This window comes from Cervus canadensis, chromosome 4 (assembly GCF_019320065.1).
Source record: "Cervus canadensis isolate Bull #8, Minnesota chromosome 4, ASM1932006v1, whole genome shotgun sequence".
NCBI lineage: Eukaryota > Metazoa > Chordata > Mammalia > Artiodactyla > Cervidae > Cervus > Cervus canadensis.
This window is the reverse complement of record NC_057389.1, coordinates 51,972,248-51,989,243: the sequence shown is the minus strand read 5'-3', so window position 1 is coordinate 51,989,243 and position 16,996 is coordinate 51,972,248. Positions and strand designations below refer to the sequence as shown.

Sequence of the window (16,996 nt, the reverse complement as noted above, 5' to 3'; positions counted from 1 at the left end):
CAGCATCAGTTCTTCCAATGAACACCCAGGACTGATCTCCCCCACGATGGACTGGTTGGATCTCCTTGCAGTCCAAGGGACTCTCAAGAGTCTTCTCCAACACCACAGTTCAAAAGCATCAATTCTTCTGTGCTCAGCTTTCTTTATAGTCCAACTCTCACATTCATACATGACTACTGGAAAAACCATAGCCTTGACTATACAGACCTTTGTTGACAAAGTAATGTCTCTGCTTTTTAATAGGCTGTCTAGGTTGGTCATAACTTTCCTTCCAAAGAGAAAGCATTAGTGGAGAGGGAGAAAAGTTCAGGGAAATTTTGGGGGAGAGAAAAGGGGTTGTTTATCCATATCCTTGAGAGTTCCCCTGAAATTCAAAACTGTCTCTGGGTACAGAACTTAACACATGAGGCTGTCCTGGGCAGTTGACATGACAAGATCTGCACACCCACCTACCAGAAGCTTAGAAGTGTATACAGAGGCTTAACTGGGTTCAGTCACGTGTACCATCCAGATGTTCTCCACAGAGTGAAAAGTATATTCCAGGGACAGTGGAGGGGCAAGGCCCCTCCAGTTGTCTGGATCCAGCTTAAGGGTCAGTTGGCAGCCTCATTCTCTTATCCTCTTACAAGGGTGAAATTCCCTAAAAGTGAATGAAGATCACCTCCAGAAAGAGAATTTTGTTGTTGTTGTTGTTGTTTAGTCATTAAATCGTGTCTGACTCTTTTGTGATGTCATGGACGGTAGCCCACCATGCTCCTCTGTCCAAGGGACTTTCCAGACAAGAATACTGGAGTGGGTTGCCATTTCTTTCTCCAGGGGATCTTCCTGACTCAGGAATCAAACTCCAGGTCTCCTGTATTGCAGGCAGATTCTTTACCACTGTCCCAGAAAGAGAAATTCCATACTAATTGTGATGAAACTTAGTAATAGGGATGATTACAGGGAAGAGACTTAAAGGTGACAAGGACCCAAGATAGCAGCCTCAGAAGGCACAAAATCTGAAGAGGAAGGAAAAAGTCACTTTACAGTCTGAGGTGTAAGGATAAAAGCATGTCAAAGAAATTTGGCATCCTACGTGACAGAGGAAAATTTCAAAATATTTTAAATTGCAGTGCAGCGAAATACACTGCAACTTGGCCACTTTGATAAACAGACATTAGAGAAACTGCATTTCACTTCACAGACAGAAGAGGAAGCTCTTGAATTAAACACTTATACAATCTGAATTGCCAAGTAGGTCTACAAAATAAAGATTTGATACACACTACTATATATAAAATTGATAATCAACAAAGACCTACTATATAGCACAGGAATTCTACTCAATATTCTATAATAACCTATATGGGAAAAGAACCTGAAAAAAATGAATATATGTACTTGTATAACTGAATTACTTTACTATACATCTAAAATTAACACAACATTTTAAATCAACTATACTCGAATATAAAATAAAACTTAAAAAAGTAAAAAAAAATTCCAAAACAATGTACATCTTTACAAACTTGGAAGAATAAAACTGAAACTTAAAATTGAAACAAACTGGTGAAAATTCTCCCACACCACCCTAAAAGCAATAAACAAGTAGAAAAAACTATAGCATAATGCATCAAATTAAATCCAGTATTTTCCAGTAAGCATGTGGACATATGAAAAAAATACCTTGAATCAGATAACCAAAATCTAAGGAAGAGAAATGGCCATAAAGCTGGAAGAAATATGGGAAGAAATGGGAAGAAATAACTGTCTCAGAAATGAACAATTAAATTACAAGTTGTCCTAGAAAGATTATATTCAAATGAACAATTAATAAGAGGAAATGAAGTAGAGAAACAACCAAGATGATAAGAACATTTCTTAAAAGGATAAAAAAGAAAGTAGTTTAAATGGAAGCTACACAAGGGAGATCCAATTACACACAACTGGATTTTCAGGGGGAAAAAAAGCAATGAAATATAACTAATAATAAGATTGTATTTTAAAATACAATCCATGAAAATGTTGAGGAAATTATAGAATATCTAAATCCATATACTAAATAGGCTCAGTAGGAATCTGGGAAAACTTACCCAGAATCATCAACCCTCAGATATATCCTAGTAAAAGTGTTAGATTTTCCAGATACAGAAAGAAATCTCAGCTCTCAAGTAGACAAAAAGACTAAAAGTTTTTAAACAGCAAGAAAACTAAGCTGGTATCAAAATTTCCAAGAGTGCCATACAAATCAAGGCAAGAAGGGAGCGGGATGTGCAAGAAACTCAAGGGAGGGAAAGGTGAACCAGGGATTTTATATCCAGCTAAGCTGTTGTTCAATTTCAAGACATAAATAACACACACATACACACACAAAACACTTTTACACATTTAAGAACTTGGGGAATACTGTATTCACAAGTCCTTAATCTGCTAAAGGATAAATTTCATCTAGCCAAGTCATGACTGAGGAAATCTGGGCAAAAGGAGTGATGGTAAGGATTTAATATATTTAATTTAATCAGAATAATATAAAATGCTGTATGTTTTGACAAAATAAATATAATATGAATAAAAAGTACAAGGGAAGGGAGAGGGGTAATGGAAAGAAGAATAAATTCATTGATGTGGCACAGAAGGAGTCCTCAAATCTTTTGACCTCCCAAGTCCTTGCACTTGCACAACTTCTGAGAATCTCAGAAATTTTTTATTTATTAAGTTATAGGAATCAATTTATTCCACTTCACAAATTAAAACTGAGAAGGTATTTATTTAAAAATAATAAAAATAAGCCTATTATGGAAACATAAATATTTTTTATGAAAATAATACTTTTCCCAAAAAATATAGTGAGAAGAGCGGTACCTTTCACATTTTTGCAAATCCCAAGGTCTGGCTTAATAACAGACACCTGGACTTTCATAGGGCTTCCCTCATAGCTCAGTTGGTAAAGAATCCACCTGCAATGCAGGAGACCCTGGTTCAATTCCTGGGTTGGGAAGATCCTCTGGAGAAGGGATAGGCTACCCGCTCTAGTATTCTTAGGCTTCCCTTACATGTGTTCCACACATTTTGGTAGCTATTAAAGAGATAATAGGCTTCCTTGGTGGCTCATTGGTAAAGAATTCATCAGCCAATGCAGGAAACACAGGTTTAATCCCTGGGTCAGGAAGATTCCCTTGGAGAAGGAAATGGCAACCCACTCCTGTACTCTTGCCTGGAAAATTCCATGGACAGAGGACCCTAACAGGCGACAGTCCATGCGGTTGTAAAAGAGTCAGAAATGACTCAGCGACTTAACAACAACAAAGGGATAACAGCATCAAGTATCATGTAGCCTCTGGATAATGTTTGTGTGCATTCATAAGAGAGTAAAAGTGAAAAAGTCATGTAAAGTCTTACTTAGTATTATTATGAAAATGGTTTGGATGGACATCACAGACTCTCTGAAGGTTTCAGAGCCTTCAGGAGATCATACTTTGAGAACATCTGTTATGCAGATAAAAAGGAGGAGTCAAACGTACATTAGAAACTGACATGCTAGGTAATAAAGTTAACTAAGAAAACAGCAGAGAAGAGCAGTTTAAAAGGCGTTAAGTACAGAGGTTTTCAATACATACCTAATCCTAATATCAAAAGTTTTTTCAATTAAAGACCAAAGCAAATGCATTTCCTAGAGAAACAGAAGTTTTAATAAAATGAGATAGTAATTATACTTGAAATGACAGAGACCCAACATAAAAAGTACATTAATATATGTGAGTTAGCTTAACTCATCTTTTTAAAATATTTTTAAAATGACTCAAAGAAATAACAAATCTTTGCTATACAAGAGCTGCATCTGGGGGAAAAAAGTGATTCTGAAAGGCTAAACATAAAAGGTTTGGATCCGGGCATAACAGGCAAATGAAATCAATACAAAAACAGTGTTTGCACATGACATCAAATTAGGACGCAAGCCAAAAAAAATTAATGTGACAATAAAGACACTATTAATGCTAAAAGCTAAAGTTCAAAGTAGAGATATAACATTCAGAAATATCTATGCACCAATAACACAGCAATCTTCTTACAGCAGAAACTACGGGAGAAGCAAGTAGAAATACACAAAATACCCTGATAACAGATTTCAAACACTCTAATTATGAAATGAGTAAGCAAACAAAAATTATCAAGGCTACAGAATACCCAAACAGCCTTCTCAGTAAAATACAATAGATCTTATGGAATCATCAAACATTAAACCCTGATAATGGAACATAGACTTTCCTCTCAAGCAACAAGTAGGACATTTACAAAACTAATCAACTTGTTAAGTCACAAAAAAAAAAAAGCATGAGTAAGTGGTATGGAGAAGAAATATTACAAACACTCCTTAATTATATTTGCAATAAAATAAGCAATAAATAACAATATCTAAAAATAAGAAAACTCCTGAAATTAAATTTTTTTCTTGTAAAAAAATACTAAGTGATAGAGGAAATACAACCCCAAATTTCAAATGTAATAAATATGAAACTACTACAGATTAAAATCTATGTGATACATTCAAGTATTACTCAGAAAAGAATAATTGATTTATACATTTATTGCAAGCTAAAAATACATCTTTTTAACTTTAAGGGAACACAGACATAGGTGGGCCCTCCACAATATTCTGAGGCTTACTTTCAAAAATTATTTTTTAAAAGAACAATAAAGTTAACAAAAATAAAGCACCAAGAAGGAAACAGATAAAAGTAAAAATTAATACATTAGAGAAGAAAAAGACAAGAAACCTTATTAATAAAACACTTTTTTAAATGATTAATAAACTAGACATATCACTAATTCACCTGATTAAGAAAAAAGAAGGCACAAATATATGAAGAAATGGTAAGAAATTACCAATGAGACAAAAAAAGTGCTTTTAAATCATGAGATTAATTTACATATTTCTATGCAAATAAATTTGAAAACCTGTATTAAATGAGAAACATTTGATGAGATAAAGTTTATCAAAATTGATTCAAGTAGAGTTAGAAAGCACTTCTTATTTTTTTTTTTGGTCACACTGAGTGTCTTGCAGGAGCTTAGTTCCCCAACCAGGGACTGAACATGGGCCTTGGCAGTATAAGTGCTGAGCCCTAACCACTGAACCACCAGAAAATTCCCAGGAAGCATTTTCCAAGATCAGACGAGATCGGGCACGTTCAGGGTGGTATGGCCGTAGACATCCCAGGAAGCATTTTAAATGGACCAATGCTCATAGGAAAAAAAAAAAAGAAAGAGAGAAATTTAAGCAAAGCTAGATCTCACAGAAAAGCCCACCAGGCCCAGATGGTTTTAAAAGGAAATTTTACCAAACTGTCAATAACCAGATAGGCCCAGTGCTATAAAAACTGCTCCAAAACATAGAAAATGAAGGAAAACAACTTTCAAATCATTTTATAAAGCAAATATAATATTGATGCCCAAATATCATATAGTTCCAAATTTTTAAAAATCAAATTACAAACATATAACTTCTCAAAATTAGCACAAAATATATTTATTATTCATCACTATGCTATGAAAATAATATACAATAACCAAGCAGAATTTGTTCTATGCATATCATGTATACTCAATATAGGAAACCCATTACCATAAAATACTATAAATCTGAAAAAAAAAAATCACTGTTATTACTCTGATGAATCCTAGAAACTTTTTAAAAATTCAACATCTATTCCCAGTAAATTCACACACACACACACCATGATTCTGAAGCCCCAATCCTACTTACTGTAAAAACACTACAAAAAAAAAACAAAAACATTACGGACGTGTACAAGACTTGTACTTCTGAGATGGTCCCAACGATCCCCATCTCCACATACTCACTTCTTTGAATAGACCCCACCACATCGAATAACGCTGATCTGTTTGCCCAAGTATACACATTATGGAAATGATGTGTAATATCCAATACTAAATTATATTAAAAAATATATAGTTTCTACCTCTTTCTCTCTTGGGATCTTTTGTCCAATGGAAGCCAGTTACCATGCTGTGAGGAAAGGACGGAGTGGTGAGAAACCACGGCCGCCAGCTAACAGCCAGCCCCAACTTGTCAGCCACGTGAACAAGCCATGTTAGAAACACCAGCGAAGCCTCAGGTGTCTGCAGCTCCACAGCCACCATCTCGACTACTACTTCAAGAGGTAGAAGTAGTACTTCAAGTACTACTACCTCAGGCCAGAATCACCCCGCTAGACACCTCCTGAATTCTTGACCTATAGAAAATGTGTGAGATAACAAATGATAATGATTGTTTCAAGCTATTAAGTTTAGAGGTAATTTGTCATGCAGCAATAGATAACTAGTACTGTCTGTATGTGAAACCTTAAAAACACCACTGAAAGGCAAAAAGTTAGATTCTAACAAATGAAAAGGAGCCCTTGTTCTTAGGAAAACTAAGTGTCAAAAGAAAGATCACTTCCTCTTACACTAATTTATAAATTTAAGGCAATAACAAAAATACCAATAAGCTTTTTTTCATGAAGCTGGATAAGTTATAATGAAAGTTCATATGAAGAAATAAACATGCATGAATAGCTAGGAAAACATTGAAAAAGCAAAGTTATAAAAAGGGACTAATCCTTCCAGATACTAAAACATTGTAGCAAGCTTCTATAATTAAAACTGTATAATACTGGCACATGAAGAGGCAGACAGACTGGTGCAATAGGATAGAGTAAAATGCCCAGATAGAGAACCAAGTACATATGGAAATTTAACACATAATAAAGATGGTGCTCCAACTCCTGGGCAAAGATGAACAATTTTTTTAAAAAGGTACTCAGATAACTGGGTAGTCTTTTGGAAAAAGATACAATTAAATGTATTATTCACATCATACATAAAAATAAGCTCTAAACGTATTCAGGGATTTAAATGTGGAACATAAAACTATACAAATACTAGAAGAAAACATTATTGAATTAATCCATAACATGGGTATAAAAAGAGAATAGGACAAAATAAAGTTGAAAAAATTTTAAGATAAATTTTACTATATAAAAATTTTAAATGTTTCTCACGGAAAAATATACCGCAATCAAAGTAAAATGGCAGAAGACAAAGTGGGGGAAAAAATTTGCAAAATGTACCACAGATACGGAGATATTATTCTTAATATACTTTAAAACTGTTAAAATAAAGGGGGAAATGACAAAACTTCAAAAGAACAATGCATTAAAGGCCCAAGCAAATAATTTATGAAAAAGATATACCATGGTTCTTAGTCATACAGAGCTATTTCAATTTTACCCATAATAAGAATAAAAGCAAATAAAATTACACTGGATACCATTTCTCTTCTATCAGGTTGGCAAAAAAGTAAAAAATCTTGGCAACACTTTCTGCTGGCAAGGCTACAGGCAGTCTCGTTCACTGCTGATGGGAATGCAGATAATATAACCCTTATGCTGGGGAATTTGGCAATCTCTAACAAATTTACATATGCATTTCCTTTTAATTTAGCAATCTCAGTTCTAGGAATTTAGCCTGAAGCTAACAAGAAAATATAACCACATTAGGTAATCCATTGCAGCATTATTTGTAAATACAAAATCATTGGAAACAACCTAAGTATCTATATATAGGAGACTGGTGGAAGAAATGATACACACAATGGTACGCTTTGTAATAAATAAAAGAGACCCCTATATGAGTTATATGCAGTGAGTTCGGCATACTTGATCAGTGACAAAGGCATAGTGCATATATATTTATATATCCATAGTCACAAAGTGTCTACATAAAACAATTATAAAGGAGGAGAATGGTCATGGATAGACTCACCTTAAGTAAGAGATCAGAGTTAACATTTTCAGTAATGGTAAAAATTGGTATCATGTACCTTCTGACATGATGCCCTGAGACACAATATTACCTTTGTAGTATTTCTACAAAAAAAAAAAAAAAAAAGAAATTATAATCATGGAAAAAAAAAAAATCACACAAACTTGGCAACAGTCTATAAAATGTTAAAGCCAAGAAAGATAAAGAATTCTGAGGCAGACAAGGAAAGGAGTGGAGGAGGAGAGAAAGAGAAGGAAAGGAAGAAAGAAAGAAAGGAAATAAAAGAGATGGAACAGGCAGAATCCTGGACCAGAGGGAGAAAATAGTTATAAAACTCAACTTTGAGAAAATTGGCAAAATTTGAAGTTGGAGAGTGGGTTAGTCAGTGTTCAACTTCCTGATTTAATGATTGTACTCTGGTTATAGTTTACTCCTATTCTTAGGAATACGTATGTGCTCAGTCCTATCTGACTGTTTGAGACCCATGGACTAGCCCACCATGCTCCTCTGTCCATGAGATTCTGCAGGCAAGAATACTAGAGTGCCCTCCTCCAGGGGATATCCCCAACTCAGGATCAAATCCACATCTTTTGCATCTCCTACATTGGCAGGTGATTTCTTTACCACTGTGCCACGGAAATAACTGAGGTAAAGAAATAGATGCTTGCAACTTACTTGTAACTGGTTCATTAAAAACATAAACTATGGATTGTGCTTGTGTATGTGTGCATATATATATATATATATACACACACACACACATACATAAAACATGCAAAGGAATAAGAAAGAATAATAAGCTAATGGAGCAAAATGTTAAAATTAGTGCATCTGAGCAAATAATACATTGAAGTTTGTATGTATTACTTTTGCAACTTTTCTGCAAGATTGAAGTTCAAAATAGTGTTCTAAATCTGGAATTCTGTTTGGTAAGTGACAACAACGACAAAGTTCACTTGTGGTTGCAAGCATGGGAAAAGATATTTGGAATGTCTAAAACTCACAAGGCCTTGACTGAATGAAAGGAATTCCTGCAAAGCAACGAGAAAAACCAGAAACTCCAACAGAAAGCAATACAAAGGCTTTCTGACCAGATAATTTACAGGAGGAAATCCCCAAACCTGTCAAATATATAATAAACAAAGGGCTCAGAATCATGGATAGTTTGAGATATGCAAATTTAAAAAAAACAAGGATATATCACTTAACCCTAGCAATTCACAAATGTTAGAGTTCTAAACAAATCTAAGGGTTGGTAGAAATGTGGGGATGTAGGAACCCTTAGGAATTGCTACAGATACAAATATGGAAATATAAATGACATGGTCATTCCACCCCTTGGAATAGAATGGCACTCCTTAAAACTTTACTGGACACTTGTTAAAAATGCCAAGGCTGACTTTATTACAATAGAGGAGAGAAACTGCACTCAACTCTGCTGAAATAAAAGGCAGGAGAATCTTCAAATGTTGAAGTGAACTAATGGAAAGGTACTAAAGAACATTATGGGGAGGTTGGTTAATGTCACTGGGCCACCCATGCTTGCTGTCACTCTTCAAAGTTAGGCTCCTACTCTCCCACTGATAGCCGTCCATGATTACATGTCAATGAGACGACTCTCAGGTCCTAGAGAAAGATGTTTCTGCATGGTAGAAATTTTACAAGTGCAAATTTTCTAAAATTGATGCCCTACGGAAAGGGAGGAGGGGGCCTACAATCATGAACAAACTTGCCTCAAGTTTAGTGAAGCTAAAGGGAGTGTTTGGGCAGTCTTGATCAACACCTATCAGCAACTCCACACCAGCAGATAGTTGACAGATTGACAGAAAGATAGATAGATAGACAGACAAGCAGATATGTATGAGTATGTCCCCTGGAGATTATATTTAGGATCAGGGAGTTGGCACCCAACATGATAACCAAGAAAGGATAGGTCACCTATGGCATACACACACACACTTATTTAGCAATCATTCTTCACCATATGCCCTTAGCCCAGTTTTTACATCAGCTACTGCTTTTCACAGTGACATCTTTCACCCTTCCACCTATTTTAGACAGGTTTTCTCCCAAACAGTAGGAATTACTCCACCCACATAGTGTACATTGGCATTTGTCTGAAAGTGACTCAGGTCTCTTCCAATTATATTCCACTGGCCAAACAAATTCACTTTGTCATGATCAATTTCAAAGAAGGGAAGAGAAGTACAATTCTACCATATTCCCCAAAGGTAGACAGCAAGTAACACCTATGAGTAGAACTAAGGACTATCATACTCCCAAAATGCCCAACTAAGGTGGTTTTGGCTAGTCTTTCTTTTTTTTTTTAATTTTGACTCTTACTGAATGACATAAAGATCCATGGCAAGCAATCATTTGCAATTTTACTGAGCCATGATTTAAATCACATGTTAATGAGGGTTGGAGGTTGGTTGGAGAGAGCACTAAAGTAAGTTTCTTATCTGCAAATGAATCAAGCTAACTTCCCACCATCCATTTCATATCACACTGCAGCTTCATTGTTCTGTTATTGCAAAGGCACTAATGCTTAACGTACACTTAGGTTTCATAGGAGAATCTAACTGCTATACATTCGGGGACTACCAAAGTGCTTGAGGGGCTTCCCAGGTGGCACTGGTAGTAAAGAACCTGCTTGCCAGTGCAGGAGATGTAAGAGATGCAGGTTTGACTCCTGGGTCGGGAAGATTCCCCTGGAGAAGGAAATGGCAACCCACTCCAATATTCTTGCCTGGGGAATCCCATGGACAGAGGATCCTGGCGGGCTACAGTCCATGGGGTCAAAAAGAGTTGGACACGACTGAAGTGCCTTAGCACACATGCACACGGAGTGCTTGAGACAGGTCCACTCACTGATTTGTCGATCATGTCTATTAATCTTAGCAAACGTTCAATATCAACTACTGTTCTCAGTCATAATGCCCCCCGCCCCCCACTTATAAGAGTCACAGTGACTAAGATGCATACTGACTGGAATTCAGTGAGTCCAGTGTTATCAGACAGAGAGACAGTCCTGCTCAAAGTGGTCTGGGTACAGTGGAGTTTTTTTTCCAAAATGTGGAGTGGGACTTTGGAAAGAGCACAAGATTTGGAACACAGAGGCTCACTAGCTGCGTAGTCATAGCCATGTGATTGAATCATTCTTAACTTCATTGTCTTTATTAGAAAATGAGGCTATAATACAGAAAATATGACTTTCTTCCTTGCCTCACTTTTTTTCCTCCTACCCCTCCTTCCTGTTGAAATTATGCTCTGAGAAACTGTCACATTTAGCAGAGAAGGGCTTGCTTGTTTCCATTGGAAAGATTATAAATACCTGAGCCTCCTTGGAGGCAAAAGTTCTAATGGTCTTCCTTCACCATCTCAGCAGAGGACCCTAGGTCCCTGCTGCCAGGATGGAGCCACAACCCAGGGGAGGAGCAAACAGAGGAGATCCAAGAAAGTAGAGGCCTCTGAGTGACCTGAAGGAAAGGTGGCTCACTGACGTGCAAAAGATACGGAACCGATTGTACGTCACCTTCTCTGTTTTCTTACCTGCATGTCTGAGTGGATACTCCATGTATGACCAATGGGTACAATAATAACCATCGCTCAAGGCAGCTGTAAATCAAGCCTTTCAAATTATAAAGTGTTACATGTAAACATAACACTGAGCGACAAGGGAAGCCCAAGAATACTGGAGTGATTAGCCTATCCCTTCTCCAGCAGATCTTCCCAACCCAGGAATCGAACCAGGGTCTCCTGCATTGCAGGCGGATTCTTTACAAACTGTGCTATCAGGGAAGCCCATACATGTAAATATGAGAGACGATCATTTTGAGCTCAAGGATTATAGTGTGTGTCAGTATGGAATTCCTCCAGAGGGAACTGGGTAGGGGCATATTTGCAGTCTTTTAACTTGCTGGATCTAGAACCATGACTTAAAGTTTTCATATTCGGAGCCTTTTTTTGTCTTCTCTTTGTCAAGGACTCTCATTTGAGGAATGAGTTATTCCACACAAGCACAAAGGCATGCCTAATATAGAAAATGTCTCCAACTAGAATAATCCACAGCATTAGAACTGGGGGAGTTCTTATAGATCATTTAGGAAAATGTTGTCCCACGGAACTTTATACAATGATGGACATGTTCTATACCTGCACTGTGCTATACAGGTGCAGCCTCTAGCCACATACAGCTATGGAGCGCTTAAAATGTGGCTAGCACAACTGAGAAATTTTCAATTGTACATAATCTTAATTTAAATTTGAATTTTGAGAACAGCCCTCAGAAGATGCATAAATTATTCTAAAATTATATGTGAAATATTGAATTTGCAAAACAACACTATCTTCCGGTAGCACAGCTATCTAAGAATAAGTATTAAATAAACTGGGAAGCGTATCTACAGGGAGGATGGTGTAAGAGTGGGAATGAAAATGGTGATGAGAGGTGAAGGTAAAAACAAGAAGATAGCTTTGCACACAAAAATGATAGTTGAACACAAGCTGAAGGATTTAGTAACTCTCTGTACCCAAAGTACTAGAATGAAAGAAAAAAAAAAATGTCTGTATGGATGTTTTTCAAGGTCAGACTTAGCATTCACCAAATTCTCAAAAAGGCTGAAGACTCCCACCAAAATGTCAAGAATCTCTGAGCTAGGGGAGAATAACCTCCAAACAGATGGGACAGGAAAGGAATGTGGACTGATTAAATAATAAAAAGACAATCTTTTACCTGACCATGTGGTTGACAACTCTCTGGTTAACCAACAAAGTGAGACATTTTATCTTACAGTGGGAAAACATTAAAAAATAGTGCTCAAACATTTTAAGTATCTCACTTCAACTTATATAAATTACATGTAAGTGCCTTTGCCAGTCTTCTTGTGTGGAATCAAGGACTTCTCATGAATGCATCCATGGACTAGATTTCTAGATTACATTTCTCCCATAAATAAACATAATGCATTTTCTGATTCCCACTGTTTCTCTAAACGGAGCAAGAGCATAGATACACTTCAGAAGCAACCTGAGTCCAGAATCCTTCTTGACTTTCTATAGTATCTAGCCCACATCTAACTCAAAAGCAATCTTTTTTTCAATTTAATGCAATAAGTCCTTCCAATGGAAGAAATTAGGTTTCATAAAAACATCCCCTCTCTGCTCCCTAATGTTGATAGTTATGGTATGCAGAATAATGATCCCCCAAAGATGAACATGGGCTTCTCTGGTGGCTCAGTTGTAAAGAATCTGCCTGCCAATGCAGGATATGTGGGTTTGGTCCCTGTGTGGGGATGATCCCCTGAAGTAAGAAATGGCAACCCATTCCAGTATTCTTGCTTGGGAAATCCCATGGACAGAGGAGCCTGGCAGACCACCACAGGGTCGCAAAAGAGTAGGACATTACTTAGCAACTAAACAACAATAACAACAAAAGACCATGCTCTAAGTCTCAGAACCCATGAATATAATACTTTTTGGCAAAAGATGATAGCAGATGTGATTAAATCAAAATTCTTGAGCTGGGGAGATTATGTCAGGTTACCCAGTGAACCCAGTGTAATCATAATGTTCCTTGTGAACGAGAGAGGTGATGAGGCAGAGAGAAATTTGAAGATACTGTACTGGTGGCTACTATGGAGGAAGGAGCCAGTCATAAGTCAAGGAATGTGGGAGGCATTTGGCAACTGGAAAAGGCGAGGGAAGAGGTTCTCCCTTTGGGCCTCAGGAAGGAATGGAGACCCACTGACATCTTAACTTAAGCCAGTGAGACTCATTTCAGATTGAGCTCTAATGAGATAATAAATTGGTATTGTTTTACTTTGCCAACAAAGGTCCATCTAGTCAAAGCTATGGTTTTTCCAGTAGTCATGTATGGATGTGAGAGTTGGACTATAAAGAAGGCTGAGCACCAAAGAATTGATGCTTTTGAACTGTGGTGTTGGAGAAGACTCTTGAGAGTCCTTTGGACTGCAAGGAGATCCAACCAGTCCATCCTAAAGGAGATCAGTCCTGGGTGTTCATTGGAAGGGCTGATGCTGAAGCTGAAACACCAATACTTTGGCCACTTGATGCAAAGAACTGACTCATTGGAAAAGACCCTAATGCAAGGAAAGATTGAAGGTAAGAGGAGAAGGGGATGACAGATGATTGGATGGCATCACTGACTCAATGGACATGAATTTGAGTAAACTCCGGGAGATGGTGATGAACAGGGAGGCCTGGCATGCTGCAGTCCACGGGGTCGCAAAGAGTCGGACATGACTGAGCGACTGAACTGAACTGAAGCCACCAAGTCTATGGTTATTTGTTAAAGCAGCAACGGGAAATGAATATACCTATTTACATAATCTTTAATTAAATAGTCATAACTGCAATGAACATAAACTGCTTTGGGAATAAATTCAAGTCTTACAAAACATGTAGATCAATTTTTGAGAACAGAATTCTCCAGGTAAATGAGTGAGGTATACTAGCAGTGATTATTCAGGATGCTGTAGACATCAGTCACCATGTTTTAGGGGAAAACAGAAAGCATTCATTAATCCAGCCAACCAACCTCCTAATCTAGAAAGAAAGCTCACTTTTTTTGATTGGTCGCTATATGCCAGGCACTGTGCTAATTACTTTACAACATTTCTGTCAGTAAACATAGTTTCCAATTACATTTCACCAATGAGAAAAAATTCAGAGTGCTTAAATAACTTGTCACAGACTATAGAGTTAGTAAATGGAAGACTTACTAGCCAACACTTGATCCATGATCCATCCAATTTGAAAGTTTAGGCTCTTAAAGCCCCTTCTAAACATGAGTTTCTATGTTCCCCAGATGCTAACCCAAACAGCTTATTTTACCGGTGGAAAAAACTACAATTAGTATAAGTAAGTCGGGCTCTATCACCATAGCAGTCAAAATCACAGCAAGAAACAGAATAGTCAAACAGGGTAATTTGAAAGGAACTGAAAAAAGGACTTTTCACAAGATGTGTTTTTATACACACTCAGAAACCATCAACTGAGTCAAAGTGGAAGTTTATTCCACATCAAGGAAAGAAGGCAAATAAAATTCACATGAAAACGACATGACAAAATGCAAATAATAGTTTGTGATCAGGAAATATCAAGGGATATATAGACATGTCTCTTTGATGTTTCCAGCATCACATGGCATTATCAAGAAATTTCATTTGAAATATGACAAATACGTAGCCAAACAATGATTCCAATTTCGCCACTTACTATCTATGTGCTCTCAGACAAGTCACTTACCCACCGTGAGCCTTTGGTTCTCATCTGAATGTCACCTTCTACCATCTCCACTTGGCTGCTTCAGGGATTACATGTGATAATGGATATGGAAGTGCTTAGTAAATAAACTGACATGCCCTCTACAGATATGAGAGATGATTACAATATGTGAAATAAATGGAGTGATCAGCATGACCAGCTGTGTCATTAGACTAACGCGTGCTAACTCATGCTCCCTCTGAAATGAGTAGAACCTTAGCTCAGAGAAATGCTGGGTTTACTTTAAACCTTGTTGATGTTACAGGCTTTGTCATCCAGGACCTTTCATCACTGCCTCTGACATCTGAGAAATGCCAAATCGAATATCATCCTTAAGTAAAGTAAGATGACAAATTAAAATCCAGGCAGGGTCCTTTGCAAATACAACTTACCACCACAACTGGCCCTTGTTTAAAATGGTTTCGTTAAATCCAACTGCTCAATTCCCTCTTGCAATGTACGGTATTAAACTGCTGCTACACAGTGAGGCCACACATTTATTATAAAAATAAAATGCCAAAAATCACAACCATTTTGGCCTTTATTTTTCAAAAAAAAAACAAAACCTTTTACTGAGTGTACAATATAGTGACAAGTAAGCTGCTCAGACCTGTATTTTGAGAAAAACATTTTTGTTTGAATGTATGAACTGGTGAGGCAGAATAGATGCTAAGTGAATTGTGAAATGGACTTTCTTAACTTTACATTTCTCATACTCCTGAGCAAAATATTTGTTAAGTGAATACTGAAAAAGAGGAGAGGGTAGCATGTGGATGACCAACTAATCTGGAGATGCAATTCACAAAAGATATGTAAATAATAATAATATGAAAAAATTTCAGCCGCAAGCTCCATGAGAGCAAAGTCTTTATTTTGTGAACTATTCTATCTCCAACACCTTCTTCCACCGAGTCTGGAACACAGGAGATGTTTGATATTTACTGACAGGATGGATAAATGGATGGATAAATGGTATGGATTCCCTGGGATTCAAATAAGTAAGTGCAAACTAAACCATAGGAAGATGTCATTATTCATCTAACAGATGACCAAAATTTTCATTTTGCTTTTCATGAAAAACAAAACAATGTTGACAAAGCACAGAAGGAGAAGATTTCAGGTGCGATTCTATTTTGGAAACAATTTGGGAAGAGAAGTGGGGTAAAAAGGAGAGAGAAAGAGAGAAAATAGGGAGAGAAAAGGAAAAGGAGAGATGGAAGATCTCCAAGTTCATTTATTCCAACTCCCTCATTTTACAAATGATGATGTTACTCATTTATTCCAGACGGGACCAAGTCCCTTCCCTCAGAGCTGTCAAATGGAAGGGACAGACCTGAACAAGTTATAGGAAGAAGTGCAGTATGCTATGTGAAAGGGTAATGGAGATCCCGCCTGGTGAGCTTAGGCTCTCTCAGAGCTAGCTTAGGCTCTGAAGGAGCTTCCCAGAAATGCCACTTCACCTGAGACTTGAAAGATAGGAAGGATTGAAGTAGAGGAAGGAGCACAATGACTTTGGACTTATAAAAAAAAAAAAAGAAAGTCAGTGGTACTAAATTTAAATCCCTGAACATTACAGAAAAAAAAACAAGAATACTATGACAAGTGAAGGAAAGAAGACAAATCAAGTAGGCAACTTGAGGCCCAAACACCACCACAACAATGAGTTTCCTTGTAACTCATATATTTCAGACTGAGTGCTGAAGAAACCAGCAACCTGGAAATGCCAACAGGCACAGACCAAAAAAAAAAAAAGCAGATAAAAACAATAAAAGCCCTCTCTCTCTAGGCAGAGGACCAGGAAAGAGGCAGCCTAGTACTCACTAAAAGAAAAGGTTACCCAAAGAGAGTCACTCAAAAACACCACATGATAAACCAAACAAATTTTCTAAAATATGTTTGAATGACC

At 37.0% G+C, this 16,996-nt stretch overlaps 1 protein-coding gene across 3 annotated transcripts in view; it reads right to left on the bottom strand.

Moving 5' to 3' along the window:
* Positions 1 to 3,673: 3,673 nt before the first annotated feature.
* PRELID2 (PRELI domain containing 2) overlaps positions 3,674 to 16,996 on the bottom strand; it is a 102,388-nt gene continuing 89,065 nt past the window's right edge. Inside the window, exons 8-9 of one of the 3 annotated variants that reach the window (XR_006268988.1) lie at positions 5,961 to 7,907; positions 3,675 to 5,220 (exon numbers count right to left, since the gene is read on the bottom strand). The gene's annotated coding sequence lies outside the window, so the exon portion shown is untranslated. Of the gene's footprint in view, positions 7,908 to 16,996 lie in introns of all 3 variants that reach the window. The other 2 variants (XR_006268987.1, XR_006268986.1) reach the window with 2 other exon arrangements.